The sequence below is a fragment of the Antechinus flavipes genome, chromosome 6 (assembly GCF_016432865.1).
Source record: "Antechinus flavipes isolate AdamAnt ecotype Samford, QLD, Australia chromosome 6, AdamAnt_v2, whole genome shotgun sequence".
NCBI lineage: Eukaryota > Metazoa > Chordata > Mammalia > Dasyuromorphia > Dasyuridae > Antechinus > Antechinus flavipes.
In genome coordinates, this window is record NC_067403.1 from 243527631 (window position 1) to 243543911 (window position 16281).

A 16281-nucleotide genomic window follows, 5' to 3' on the forward strand; every position below is an offset into this window, starting at 1 on the left:
AGTTGGGGCTTGAAAAAAGTCAGAAGATGGAAATAAGTATGGAGAATGTTCCAGGCATAGGAACAGTCAGGAAAAATGCCTGTGATTCCAAAAAATCACAAGGAGGTCTAATGTCAATGGATCTTGGAGTACATGGAGGGAATAAATTATAAGAAGACTGAAGGATTAGAAAGGTCCTGATTAGGAAGGACGTTAAAATAGAAACAGGATTTTACATTTGATACTGGATGTAATAGGATGAGATGGTGAGATCTAAGTTTTATGAAAATCAATTAGACCGGACTTCTGGCCAAGATGGCGGAGAGGAGGCACACAGCTGTATAAGCTCCGCGTTTTCTCTCACTATCCACTTCATTACAAGCCTCTGAATTAATGCTTGACTGAAAAAAAAAAACCCACTAATAGTTACCAAGAGAAGCCATCCTTGAGATTCGCCAGGAAAGGTCTGTTTTCGCTGGCGGGTGGGGACGGTTTTAGATCGGGCGCAGGCTGAAGGCAGTGGCAGTGAGAGCACAGGAGCAGACTGGAGAGGGGGTGGGATGAGATTGCAACAGTCTCGGGTAGAGCTTTGCTACAGGATTGGATACTTTGCCCTGGCAGCAAGTCAGCAGCCCAGCACAGAAGCTAAAAACATGGGTGGGGGCGGGGGGGGGGGTGAAGAAGACAACCTCAAACAACTGGAGTCTCTCTGGACCTGGCCACCTCTCCCCCACAGTGTCTCAGCATGCTCTTGGAGTCTCAGAACGCAGGCGCAGTACAGTCCTGCTAGTGCCTCGCTGCTGCCCCCGCCATCCATAGAGGAAGCTCGGTAACATCACCCAGCCCCTCCCCCAAAAATAGCAGACTCCATTTAGGATTTTTTTTTCGTTTTTTTCTTTGCTAGTTTGTCTTTGATTCTTTGACAAAATGAACAAAAAATTGAAGAGGACTTTAACCCTTGACAGCTTCTATACAGAAAGAGAGCAGACTCTAAATCCTGAGGAGACTAAAAACAGTCTGTCCCCAGGTGAATCCCCAAAGGAGGAGATCATCTGTTCTTCAGCACAGATGAACTTCATAGAAGAAATTTAAAAGGCTCTCACAAGAGAGCTAGAAGAAAAATGGGAAAAGGAGAGGGAGGCTTGGCAAGAGAGTCTGGCGGTCATCCCACTCATTTAAAGACAGAGTGGATAAAGAAATAAAATACTTGGAAAATAGGATTAGTGAACTGGAAACAGAAAATAGCTCTCTAAAAAACAAAATTGGCAAAATGGAAAAAAATTCCGTAGAACAAAAGAACTCAGTTGGACAATTAGAAAAAGATTTTTAAAAAGTGAGTGAAGAAAATCCTTCATTGAAAATCAGAATTGAACAAATCGAATTGAATGACTCGAGGAGACAAGAAAAATCAGTCAAGCAAATCCAAAAAAATCAAACAATGGAAAAGAATGTGAAATACCTTCTGGGGAAGACAACAGACCTAGAAAACAGATACAGGAGAGACAATCTTAGAATCATCGGACTCCCAGAAAAGCATGATGAAAAAAAGCCTGGACACTATTTTCCAGGAAATTATCAAAGAAAACTGCCCAGAAGTCATAGAAACAGAGGGTAAAATAGATATTGAAAGAATTCATCGATCACCTACGAAAGGGATCCTAAAATCAAAACAGCAAGAAATATAGTGGCCAAATGCCAGAACCCTCATCTGAAGGAAAAAGTATTGCAAGCGACTAGAAAAACCCAATTCAAGTATCAAGGAGCCACAATAAGGATCACCCAGGATCTAGCAGCATCCACATTAAAGGATCGAAGGGCCTGGAATATGATATTCCAAAAGGCTAAGGAACTTGGTATGCAACCAAAAATAACTTACCCAGCTAGAAAGAGCATCTTTTTCCAGGGAAGAAGATGGACATTCAACGAAGTAAGCGAATTTCACCTATTTTTGATGAAAAAGCCAGAACTTAACAAAAAGTTTGATCTACAAATATAGAACTCAAGAGAAATCTAAAAAGGTAAAGATTAATCTTGGGAACTATATTTCTGCTATAAAGATGTATAAAGAATACATGTATACCTTGTTCTAGAAACTAGATGTGGAAAGGACATTGTACCAGAAAAAGAGTAAAGTGGGGGTACTACATCTTATGAAGAGGCAAAGGAAACCTATTATATCTGAGAGAAAGAATGGAGGGAGATGAATATAGTGGGTATCTTACTGCCTTCAGAATTGGCTTTAAGAGAAAAATTTTAGACATATTCAATTTATGGTGAAACTTCTCCCACCTCATTGAAAAGTGAGAAGGGAAAAGTGAAAAGGGAAGGAATAAACTAAGTGGAAGGAAACACGGAAACTGGGAGGGAAAGGGGTAAGATAGGGGGAGGAACTCCAAGGCAGGGGGAAGGATACTAAAAAGGGAGGGGTGTGAGAAGCAAGTGGTGCTCACAAGCTTAATACTGGGAAGGGGGGGAAGGGGGAAAGAAGGGAGAAAAGCATAAACAGGGGTTAACAAGATGGCAAGTAATACAGAATTGGTCATTTTAACCATAAATGTGAATGGGGTAAACTCCTCTATAAAGAGGAAGTGGTTAGCAGAATGGATTAAAAGCCAGAATCCTACAATATGTTGTTTACAGGAAACACACCTGAAGCGGGGAGATACATGCAGATTAAAGGTAAAAGGTTGGAGCAAAATCTACTATGCTTCAGGTGAAGTCAAAAAAGCAGGGGTAGCCATCCTGATCTCAGATCAAGCTAAAGCAAAAATTGATCTAATTAAAACAGATAAGGAAGGGGACTATATCTTGCTAAAGGGTAGAATGGATAATGAAGCAGTATCTATATTAAATATATATGCACCAAGTAGTGTAGCATCTAAATTCTTAAAAGAGAAATTAAGAGAGCTGCAAGAAGAAATAGACAGCAAAAGTATAATAGTGAGAGATCTCAACCTTGCACTCTCAGAATTAGATAAATCAAACCACAAAATAAATAAGAAACAAGTCAAAGAGGTAAATAGAATACTAGAAAAGTTAGATATGATAGATCTCTGGAGAAAATGTAATGGAGACAGAAAGGAGTACACCTTCTTTTCAGCAGTTCATGGAACCTATACAAAAATTGACCATATATTAGGACATAAAAACCTCAAACTCAAATGCAGTAAGGCAGAAATAGTAAATGCATCCTTTTCAGACGACGATGCAATGAAAATTACATTCAACAAAAAAGCCACGGGAAAGTAGACCAAAAAATAATTGGAAACTAAATAATCTCATACTAAAGAATAATTGGGTGAAACAGCAAATCATAGACATAATTAATAACTTCACCCAAGAAAATGATAATAATGAGACATCATACCAAAATGTATGGGATGCAGCCAAAATGGTAATCAGGGAAATTTTCATATCTCTAGAGGCCTATCTGTATAAAATAGAGAAAGAGAAGGTCAATGAATTGGGCTTGCAACTAAAAATGCTAGAAAAGGGACAAATTAAAAACCCCAGTCAAACACTAAACTTGAAATTCTAAAAATAAAAGGAGAGATCAATAAAATTGAAAGTAAAAAAACTATTGAATTAATTAATAAAACTAAGAGTTGGTTCTATGAAAAAACCAACAAAATAGACAAACCCTTAGTAAATCTGATTAAAAAAAGGAAAGAGGAAAATCAAATTGTTAGTCTTAAAAAGGAAAAGGGAGAACTCGCCACTAACGAAGAGGAAATTAGAGCAATAATTAGGAGTTACTTTGCCCAACTTTATGCCAATAAATTTGACAACTTAAATGAAATAGAAGAATACCTCCAAAAATATAGCTTGCCCAAACTAACAGAAGAAGAAGTAAATATCCTAAACAGTCCCATCTCAGAAAAAGAAATAGAACAAACTATCAATCAACTCCCTAAGAAAAAACCCCCAGGACCAGATGGATTTACGTGTGAATTCTATCAAACATTTAAAGAACAATTAACTCCAATGATAAATAAACTATTTGAAAAAATAAGGATTGAAGGAGTCCTACCAAACTCCTTTTACAACACAGACATGATACTGATACCTTAACCAGGTAGGCTGAAAACAGAGAAAGAAAATTATAGACCAATCTCCCTAATGAATATTGATGCTAAAATCTTAAATAAAATATTAGCAAAAAGATTACAGAAAATTGTCACCAGGATAATACACTATGACCAAGTAGGATTTATACCAGGAATGCAGGGCTGGTTCAATATTAGGAAAACTATTAACATAATTGACTATTTCAATAACCAAACAAACAAAAACCACATGATCATCTCAATAGATGCAGAAAAAGCATTTGATAAAATCCAACATCCATTCCTAATAAAAACACTTGAGAGCATAGGAATAAATGGACTTTTCCTTAAAATAGTCAGGAGCATATATTTAAAACCATCAGTAAGCATCATATGCAATGGGGAAAAACTGGAACCTTTCCCAGTAAGATCTGGAGTGAAGCAAGGTTGCCCACTATCACCATTATTATTTAATATCGTATTAGAAACACTAGCCTCGGCAATAAGAGTCGAGAAAGATATAAAAGGAATTAGAGTAGGCAATGAGGAAACCAAACTATCACTCTTTGCAGATGATATGATGGTATACCTAGAGAACCCCAGAGATTCTACCAAAAAGCTATTGGAAATAATTCATAATTTTAGCAAAGTAGCTGGCTACAAAATAAATCCCCATAAATCCTCAGCATTTTTATACATCACCAACAAAACCCAACAGCAAGAGATACAAAGAGAAATTCCATTCAGAATAACTGTGGATACCATAAAATATTTGGGAATCTATCTACCAAAGGAAAGTCAGGAATTATATGAGCAAAATTATAAAAAAGTCTCCACACAAATAAAGTCAGACTTAAATAATTGGAAAAATATTAAGTGCTCTTGGATCGGCCGAGCGAACATAATAAAGATGACAATACTCCCTAAACTAATCTATTTATTTAGTGCTATACCAATCAGACTTCCAAGAAAATATTTTATTGATCTAGAAAAAATAACAACAAAATTCATATGGAACAATAAAAAGTCGAGAATCTCAAGGGAATTAATGAAAAAAAAATCAAATGAAGGTGGCCTAGCTGTACCTGATCTAAAATTATATTATAAAGCAGCAGTCACCAAAACCATTTGGTATTGGCTAAGAAATAGATTAGTGGATCAGTGGAAAAGGCTAGGCTCACAAGACAGAATAGTCAATTATAGCAATCTAGTGTTTGACAAACCCAAAGCCCCTAACTTCTGGGAAAAGAATTCATTATTTGATAAAAACTGCTGGGATAACTGGAAATTAGTATGGCAGAAATTAGGCATGGACCCACACTTAACACCATATACCAAGATAAGATCAAAATGGGTCTATGACCTAGGCATAAAGAACGAGATTATAAATAAATTAGAGGAACATAGAATAGTTTATCTCTCAGACTTGTGGAGGAGAAAGAAATTTGTGACCAAAGATGAACTAGAGACCATTACTGATCACAGAATAGAAAATTTCGATTACATCAAATTAAAAAGCCTTTGTACAAATAAAACTAATGCAAACAAGATTAGAAGGGAAGCAACAAACTGGGAAAACATTTTCACAGTTAAAGGTTCTGATAAAGGCCTCATTTCCAAAATATATAGAGAACTGACTCAAATTTATAAGAAATCAAGCCATTCTCCAATTGATAAATGGTCAAAGGATATGAACAGACAATTTTCAGAGGATGAGATTGAAACTATTACCACTCATATGAAAGAGTGTTCCAAATCATTATTGATCAGAGAAATGCAAATTAAGACAACTCTGAGATACCACTACACACCTGTCAGATTGGCTAAGATGACAGGAAAAAATAATGATGAATGTTGGAGGGGATGCGGGAAAACTGGGACACTCATGCATTGTTGGTGGAGTTGTGAACGAATCCAACCATTCTGGAGAGCAATCTGGAATTATGCCCAAAAAATTATCAAAATGTGCATATCCTTTGATCCAGCAGTGTTTCTATTGGGCTTATATCCCAAAGAAATACTAAAGAAGGGAAAGGGACCTGTATGTGCCAAAATGTTTGTAGCAGCCCTGTTTGTAGTGGCTAGAAACTGGAAAATGAATGGATGCCCATCAATTGGAGAATGGCTGGGTAAATTGTGGTATATGAATGTTATGGAATATTATTGCTCTGTAAGGAATGACCAGCAGGATGAATACAGAGAGGCTTGGAGAGACCTACATGAACTGATGCTAAGTGAAATGAGCAGAACCAGGAGATCATTATACACTTCGACAACGATATTATATGAGGACATATTTTGATGGAAGTGGATTTCTTTGACAAAGAGACCTGAGTTTCAATTGATAAATGACGGACAAAAGCAGCTACACCCAAAGAAAGAACACTGGGAAACGAATGTGAACTATCTGCATTTTTGTTTTTCTTCCCGGATTATTTATACCTTCTGAATCCAATTCTCCCTACGCAACAAGAGAATTGTTCGGTTCTGCAAACATATATTGTATCTAGGATATACTGCAACATATCCAACATATAAAGGACTGCTTGCCATCTGGGGGAGGGGGTGGAGGGAGGGAGGGGAAAAAAAATCGGAACAGAAATGAGTGTCAATATAATGTAATTATTAAATAAAAAATTTAAAAAAAAAAAAAAGAAAGAAAATTATAGACCAATCTCCCTAATGAATATGGATGCTAAAATCTTAAATAAAATATTAGCAAAAAGATTACAGAAAATCATCCCCAGGATAATACACTATGACCAAGTAGGATTTATAGCAGGAATGCAGGGCTGGTTCAATATTAGGAAAACTATTAGCATAATTGACTATATCAATAACCAAACAAACAAAAACCATATGATCATCTCAATAGATGCAGAAAAAGCATTTGATAAAATCCAACATCCATTCCGAATAAAAACACTTGAGAGCATAGGAATAAATGGACTTTTCCTTAAAATAGTCAGGAGCATATATTTAAAACCTTCAGTAAGCATCATATGCAATGGGGAAAAACTGGAACCTTTCCCAGTAAGCTCTGGAGTGAAGCAAGGTTGCCCACTATCACTATTATTATTTAATATCGTATTAGAAACACTAGCCTCTGCAATAAGAGTCAAGAAAGCTATTAAAGGAATTAGAGTAGGCAATGAGGAAACCAAACTATCACTCTTTGCAGATGATATGATGGTATACCTAGAGAACCCCAGAGATTCTACTAAAAAGCTATTAGAAATAATTGATAATTTTAGCAAAGTAGCTGGCTACAAAATAAATCCCCATAAATCCTCAGCATTTTTATATATCACCAACAAAACTCAACAGCAAGAGATACAAAGAAAAATTCTATTCAGAATAACTGTTGATAGCATAAAATATTTGGGAATCTATCTACCAAAGGAAAGTCAGGAATTATATGAGCAAAATTACAAAAAATCTCCACACAAATTCAGACTTAAATAATTGGAAAAATATTAAGTGCTCTTGGATAGGCCGAGCGAATATAATAAAGATGACAATATTCCCTAAACTAATCTATTTATTTAGTGCTATACCAATCAGACTTCCAAGAAAATATTTTAATGATCTAGAAAAAATAATAAAAAAATTCATATGGAACAATAAAAAGTCGAGTATCTTAAGGGAATTAATGAAAAAAAAAATCAAATGAAGGCGATCTAGATGTACCTGATCTAAAATTATATTATAAATCAGCAGTCACCAAAACCATTTGGCATTGGCTAAGAAATAGATTAGTTGATCAGTGGAAAAGGTTAGGTTCACAAGACAGAATAGTCAACTATAGCAATCTAGTGTTTGACAAACCCAAAGATCCTAACTTTTGGGATAAGAATTCATTATTTGATAAAAACTGCTGGGATAACTGGAAATTAGTATGGCAGAAATTAGGCATGGACCTACACTTAACACCATATACCAAGATAAGATCAAAATGGTTCCATGACCTAGGCATAAAGAATGAGATTATAAATAAATTAGAGGAACATAGGATAGTTTATCTCTCAGACTTGTGGGGTAGAAAGAAATTTGTGACCAAAGATGAACTAGAGACCATTACTGATCACAAAATAGAAAATTTTGATTACATCAAATTAAAAAGCCTTTGTACAAACAAAACTAATGCAAACAAGATTAGAAGGGAAGCAACAACTGGGAAAACATCTTCACAGTTAAAGGTTCTGATAAAGGCCTCATTTCCAAAATATATAGAGAACTGACTCAAATTTATAAGAAATCAAGCCATTCTCCAATTGATAAATGGTCAAAGGATATGAACAGACAATTTTCAGATGATGAAATTGAAACTATTACCACTCATATGAGTGTTCCAAATCATTATTGATGAGAGAAATGCAAATTAAGACAACTCTGAGATACCACTACACACCTGTCAGATTGGCTAAGATGACAGGAAAAATAATGATGAATGTTGGAGGGGATGCGGGAAAACTGGGACACTGATGCATTGTTGGTGGAGTTGTGAACGAATCCAGCCATTCTGGAGAGCAATCTGGAATTATGCCCAAAAAGTTATCAAATTGTGCATACTCTTTGATCCAGCAGTGTTTCTATTGGGCTTATATCCCAAAGAAATACTAAAGAAGGGAAAGGGACCTGTATGTGCCAAAATGTTTGTAGCAGTCCTATTTGTAGTGGCTAGAAACTAATGGATGCCCATCAATTGGAGAATGGCTGGTATATGAATGTTATGGAATATTATTGTTCTGTAAGGAATGACCAGTAGGATGAATACAGAGAGGCTTGGTGAGACTTACATGAACTGATGCTAAGTGAAATGAGCAGAACCAGGAGATTATTATACACTTCGACAACTATATTGTATGAGGATGTATTCTGATGGAAGTGGATTTCTTTGACAAAGAGACCTGAGTTTCAATTGAGAAATGATGGACAGAAGCAGCTACACCCAAAGAAAGAACTCTGGGAAACGAATGTGAACTATCTGCATTTTTGTTTTTCTTCCCCGGTTATTTTTACCTTCTGAATCCAATTCTCCCTGTGCAACAGGAGAAATGTTCAGTTCTGCAAACATATATTGTATCTAGGATATACTGCAACATATCTAACATATGTAGGACTGCTTGCCATCTAGGGAAAGGGATGGAGGGAGGGAGGGGAAAAATCTGAACAGAAACGAGTGCAAGGGATAATGTTGTAAAAAAAATTACCATGGCATGGATTCTGTCAATATAAAGTTATTATTAAATAAAATAAAATATTAAAAAAAAAAAAGAAAATCAATTAGACAACTAGGTGGAGGATAGACTGAGTTGGGAGAGACCAACAAGATGATCATCACAATTCTCCAAGCCTGGAAGGATGAGGGCCTGTAGCAACAGAGTGAGTGCTCTGTGGGAAAGAAGGAGGCATATATGACAGATGTTATAAAGGTAGAAATGACAGGACTTGACAACTGATTTAACTGGGGGTGAGAGAGAATGAGAAGTTAGAGATGATAATTTGCCAGCTGAGAATGGGCTGGGATGGGAAGACTAACTAGGGGACCTCTCAGTGAACAGCAATAGCCTACCTCACCAGATTCTTTTGCCTTTATAGACATTCTCTATTTCCCAATGTCTGATAATTGTATAATGACTAATATTTTATATTTTATGTCCTCACAATAACCCTATAGAGGGTTATGAGAGGGTTTCAATCATTTAATTGTAATTAATTACTGCTGTTTTGTTAAACAACAACAACAACAACAACAAATTGAACTTCAATAAGTGACAGAGCATAGTTTGGGGTTTCTATATCTAGTTCAGTGCCATATCCACTACTCCATACTGCCTGAAATATAAAACGTTATTTTATTATGTATGTAATTTATTATTATTATCATTATTTTCATTTGGGTAGAATGAATCCAAAGACCATCAAGAGCTTATCACTGGGTATATAGAGAAATTGCCTCTCAGAACTAGATGATTTCTCCAACCAATAACAAGAAAAAAGGCTTTTGAAGACTTATCCAAGAAATGAAGTTTATAATAGAACATGGACTATCTATCTATCTATATAACTCTATATCTATAAAGATATAGATGTAGGATATATATCCCCGCTACAAAGAGGGTAGCTGAGATATAAAGTACTTATTAAGATACCTCAGACTTCATGAGCTGAAAAACAGGTGGTTGTGTTAAATTTAATAGACAGGAGACCCAAAATTTTGAGTCACCAATTCAAAGTGCCAGTAAAAGTACATTGAAACTGATAATTGCATATGTATAGCATATCTTATGTAATACTATACAGAATATACCCATAGTCTAGTATTTAGTTTTAAATTTTAAATTTTGAAAGCCTAAAACTTTATTAAGGCTTTGGGATTATCCTATATAATGGAATGTTTAAAAGCTGCTCCAAGCTTTGAGTTGGCTTAAGCTACGTAGAAGAAACCAAAGAATTTGACTGATTAGATATAGACAAGCAGGCCTTGCCACCTAGATGCAGTTTGTCTCTGAGAATGTTTTTTTTTTTTCACATACTCATTCATATGGGACAATTGAAATGATTTAGGTTAAAAAACTGAAGAATTTGGAATCAGAACATTTTGATACTTAGTAAGGAAATAACCATTACCTAGTATATACCCCAGTGGGAAATAACTGTGTTCATCATAAAATAAAGCGAAGTGTCTTACCAAGGGTTTCAAGCCCTTCTCTAAAAAGAGTAATGCTAAGAAGACTGAATCAAATGGCAGTAGCTAGTTGAGAGGATGCTCATCTTTGTCCTAAAAGACATAGCTTCCTGAGGCTAAAATTTTCCTGTTGAAAACATTATGGGATCAGCTAGAAGGAACCTTTGAATTCATTTAGTCCTACCCTAATTTATTACAAATGATGAAACTGGATTTCATAGAGATTAACCAACTTTCCCAAGGAAACATAATCAGGTCTCTCTTGACTCCAACTTTTATCATCTCTTTGACTATGTCACTTTGAAAGATCCAAAACTCTGAGGGTACAAGGCAGGAGAACTAAGAAGCAGCATTTTACTGATCCAATGCCAGGATTTTTACCCCTTTTTAAAAATGGTAGAAAAAATGCTATGTCTGCTCCCTCTCTTCGCTGGGGAAAAGATATCTGAGTATTTTAATTGATCCAGAAGTTGTAGATAGATCTTAGTCAAGCAGCATTTTGCTGTAGAGATTTTGAGACTAGTGAAACAATATCTGAAAGCTCTTCTAGGTAGCTGAGTATCATTCAAATGAGCAATGCCTAGTAAGAAGACTATGTGACCAATATGAAAAAGCCTGGTGAAAGGAAGAGTTAGAGGAAGGACATAATTAGAAAGTATCAGGATCCCTATAGCATCAGCGGCCTTAGTGGCTCCTCTGCTACTGTGTCCTGGGTGCATATACTTATGTGGGACATATGTATCACTCTATGATTGAACTTATTAACATTTTTGTTCATTATATGTGTATGTGACACATTAGTTGTTTCCTATATAGGAGCCAAATTTATTCCCTTAGTGTTCCTATTCTTTCCATTGATGAGCCATACATTAATGGGAGAGTGAAAGGAAATCTTTGTTGATGCTTTTCTTCAGAAACTATTTCATGAAATGCCTTTACTTTGAACTAATTGTGTCCTTTAGCTATTAAAGCCTTTGGAAGCTCATAAGCTACAGTCCTAGAAGAATGGAACAAACTGGAAGTAGCCATTCACAGAAAGAATCAAATATGGTAACTGTGTGTTTCATCTTCAATTATACTCTAATCTCTATGATACTAGAACCTATAGCTCATCTGAAGATGACATCTCATCCCTTCTTTTCACTAGTTGTCCTCCACGCTTGAAATGTTCTTCCTTCACATCTCCTTGCTTTCCTGGCTTTCCTCAGGTCCCAGCTAAAATCCAATCTACATTCTTCCAAAAAAATCTTCCTAGTCCTTCATACCCTTATTGCTTTCCTTTTGAGATTATCTCAGATATGCCTACTGTGTTTTTTTTTATTTTTGTAGAATTTAATTTTTCCAAATACATGCAAATATAGTTTTCAACATTAATCTTTGCAAAACCTTGCAAACCAAATTTCTCTCCTTCCCTTCCCCTGTTCTCCCTCCCCAAGATAGCAAGCAATCCAATGTAGGTTAAATATATGAAATTCTTTTAAACATATTTATATATTTGTCATGTTGTGCAAAAAAAAAACAGATTAAAAAACATACAAGGAAGGAAAAGGGAAAAAAGCTAAGCAAGTAAACAATAAGAAAACAAAATTGAAAATATGCTTTCATCTACATTCAGTCTTTATAGTTCTCACTTTGGATGTGAATGGCACTTTCCATCACAAGGCTATTGGAATTGATTTGTCACCTCCTGTTGAAGAGTCACGTCCATCACAATTGATCATCATATAATTTTATTGTTATTGTGTACAATATGCTCTTGGTTATGTTCACTTCAATTAGCATGAGTTCTTGTTAAGTCTTTCCAGGCTTTTCTGAAATCAACCTGCTCATCATTTCTTATATAATAATAATATACATAATATACATACATACAACAATAATATATATAATTTACATAGAATATATATTCAATGTAGAATAATATTTATAATTACTTTCACACACTGTATCTTATTCAACTATTCTCCAATTGATGGACATCCACTCCATTTCTAATTCCTTGCCACTATGAAAAAGGTTGCTACAAACATTTTTGCACATGTTGGTCCTTATTCCTTTTTTATGATCTCTTTGGTATTTAGACTCCAGTAGAGACACTGTTGGATCAAAGGTATGCACTGTTTGATAGCATTTTGGGCATAGTTACAAATTGCTCTCCAGTAGGGTTGGATCAGTACACCAAGTTCACCAACAATGTAGTAGTGTTCCAGTTTTCTCACAAACCCTCCAACATTTATCATTATTTTTTCCTGTCTTCTTAGCCAATCTAAGGAGCATGAAGTTGTATTTTACAAAATTTTTTTTTCTGTATCTGTCAAGAAAATCATATGATTTCTATTAGTTTTATATTGATATGGTCAATTATGCTGATGGTTTTCCCAAGAATAAACCAGCCCTGCTTTCCTGGTGTAAATTCCATTTGGTCAGATGCAGGGGTCCTCAAACTACAGCCTACGGGCCAAATGTGGCAGCTGAGGACGATTATCCCCCTCACCCAGGGCTAGGAAGTTTCTTTATTGAAAGGCCCACAAACAAAGTTTTTGTTTTTACTATAGTCCGGCCCTCTAGCAGTCTGAGGGACAGTGAACTGGCCCCCTTTTTAAAAAGTTTGAGGACCCTCTGGCCGAGTATTATCCTGGTGATAAATTGCTCTCATCTATTTGCTAATATTCTATCTAAGATTTTTGCATCAATATTCATTAGGAAAACTGTTGTATACTTTTCTTTCTCTGTTTTGGCCCTTCCTAATTTAGGTATCAGCACTGTATCTGTGTCATAAAAGGAATTTGGTAGGACTCTTTTTTTTCCCTATTTTTCCAAATAGTTCATATGTTACTGGAATTAATTTTTCTTTAAATATTTGGTAGAATTCACTGGTAAATCAATCTATTCATGGATATTTTTTCTTAGGAAGTTCATTGATAGCTTCTTCAATTTATTTTTCTAAAATGGGACTATTTAAAGTAAATGATTTCCTCCTCTGCTAATCTGGGCAATCCATTTTGTCACATTTGCTGCCGTACAGTTGGGCAAAATAGCACCTAATTATTGTTTTAATTTCCTCTTCATTGGTGGTAAGTTTGTCCTTTTCATTTATGATATCAGTAATTTAATTTTCTTCTTTTCTTTTTCGAATCAAAGTAATGAAAGTTTTATCTATTTTGTTGGTTTTTTAATAAAGCCAACTCTTACTTTTGTTTACTAGTTCAATAGTTTTCTTCTTTTCAAATTGTAAATCTCTCTTAAGATTTTCAGAAATTCTACTTTAATATTTAAAAAATTGGGGGAGTTAATTTGTTATTTTTCCAGCTGTTTTAGTTGCATGTTCAGTTTATTGATCTCCTAATTTCCAATTAATTTTTGGTCTATTTTTCCTTGGCTCTTTATAACATGCAATTTTTATTGCATCCTGAAAAGGATGTAATTACTATTTCTGCCTTTCTGCCTTTGATTGTGAGGTTTTTATGCCTCATATATGGGCAAATTTGTGTAGGTGTCATACACTGCTTTCTGTCCCCTTTCTGTATAATTTCTCCAAATACCTATCATAGCAACTTTTCTAAAATTTTATTCACCTCCTTAACTTCTTTCTTGTTTATTTTGTGGTTGGATTTCTCTAACTCTGATAGCCTCCACTATTATAATTTGCTGTCTACTTCTTCTGGCATCCCACTTAATTTCTCTAGGCATCTGGAAGCTATACTACTTGGTGCATATATGTTTAACATTGATATTACTTTATTATCTATGGTACCTTTTAGTAGGATGTGGTTTCCTTCCTTATTTCCTTTAAGTAGATCTATTTTTGCTTTTGCTTGATCTAAGATGAGGATTGCTACCCTTGCTTTTTTTTTTTCCTTCAGCTGAAACATAATATATTCTGTTCCAATCTTCCTTTACTCTATGTGTACCTTTCTACTTCAAATGTGTTTCTTGTAAACAACATATTTGTAGGATTCTGGCTTTTAATCCATTGCTATTTGCTTCTGTTTTATGGGAGAGTTCATCTCATTCACATTCACAGTTAAAATGACTAACTTTATATTTTCTGTCATCCTATTTTTCCCAAGTTATAATTCTCTCTCTCCTTTCACTCTTTCCCTTCTCACCAAGGTTTTGCTTCTGACCACCAACTCCCTCAATCTGCCCTTTCTTTTTTCAGTCCATCTCCTCTCTTATCTCTTGTCCCTTCTACTTCTGCCTTCCCTTCTCTTAGCTTCCCCTTTTTCTTTTTCCTTTTCTCCTCCTACTTTTCTAAATGGTGAGACAAATTTCTATACCAAATTATGTTATTCTCTCTTTGAGCCAAATCTGAAGAGATTAAAGTTCAAATAATGCTTACTCCCCTCCCTTCATTCCCTCAAATGTAATAGCCTTGTGTGCCTCTTCATGAGAAGTAAATTACCTCATTTTACCTCTCTTTTCCTCTTCCCCCAGTACAATTGATTTTTCCACTCCCAATTTCCTTCTTATATCATCAAATTAAAGTCAAATTATACCTACACCTTCTAAGTATACACCTTCTATCTGCTCTGACAAAGATGCAGTTCTAAAGAGTTGGATATATTGTGGCTTTCAGGTATTCCAATAATTCTTAAATCATCTCTCCTGGATCTATTTTCTAGGTCAGTTGTTTTTCCAATGAGGTATTTCTTCTATATTTTTCATTGTTAAAAACATTTTGTTTGACTTAGTCTTGAAATCTTGTTGAATTATTCACTTCTATTTATCCAATTCTAATTTTTAATGAATTATTTTCTTCAGCTTTTTTAAACCCCTTTTTGCATTTGGCCAAATGTAACTTTAAAGGAATTGTTTTGTCCAGTGGATTTTTTTTTCCATTTTGATAACTCTATTTTTAAGAAGTTGTTTTCTTGTTCTCTTTGCTTTCAGCCCGGACTGCAGCAACATAGGTAAATGCCATAGTCTTTGTATACCTAGAAAGCTCCTCAGACACAGAAGAGACCAGAAATGACATGACAAACAATACTAGTAAGCTCACTTAGGCACTGCCTTGAAGGCCAACCCATTTGGAGGGGCAACCCATGTAAAAAGGATTGTCTTAGAAAAAATTGATGTGAAAGCCAAGCAGCCCAATTCTGCCATCAAGAAATGAGTAAGAGTCCAGCTGATTAAGAATAGCAAAAAAAAAAAAAAAAAAAAAAATTACTGCCTTTGTTTCCAAAAATGGTTGGTGGAATTTTATTGAGGAAAATAATGACATTTTGGTGGTCATCATGTTGGTGATATTCCTGAAGGTCACTTCAAAATTGTAAAAGTTGCAAATATTTCTCTTCTGGCCTTGTACAAAGCCAAGAAGGAAAGACTAAGATCATAAAATGTGTATGATGTTTTTGTCATAGTAAAACATTTTCACATTTTTAAAAATGTTTTATTTTTCCATTTTACCAAATTTACCTTTAAGTAGTTGTATTGTTCACTATTTTTTCCATTTCATCAAATTTATTTTTAAGAAGTTGTTTTCTTCAGTATATATTTTCCACTTCACCAAATTTATTTTTTAAGAAGTTATTTTCTTCATTTTCTATGCTTCTATTTCCAAGC

General features: G+C 35.0%; 1 pseudogene; it reads left to right on the forward strand.

Annotated features, from left to right (window-relative positions):
• The window catches only part of LOC127541560 (40S ribosomal protein S23-like), a 38861-nt pseudogene extending 22807 nt beyond the window's left edge, over positions 1-16054 (forward strand).
• Positions 16055-16281: the final 227 nt, after the last annotated feature.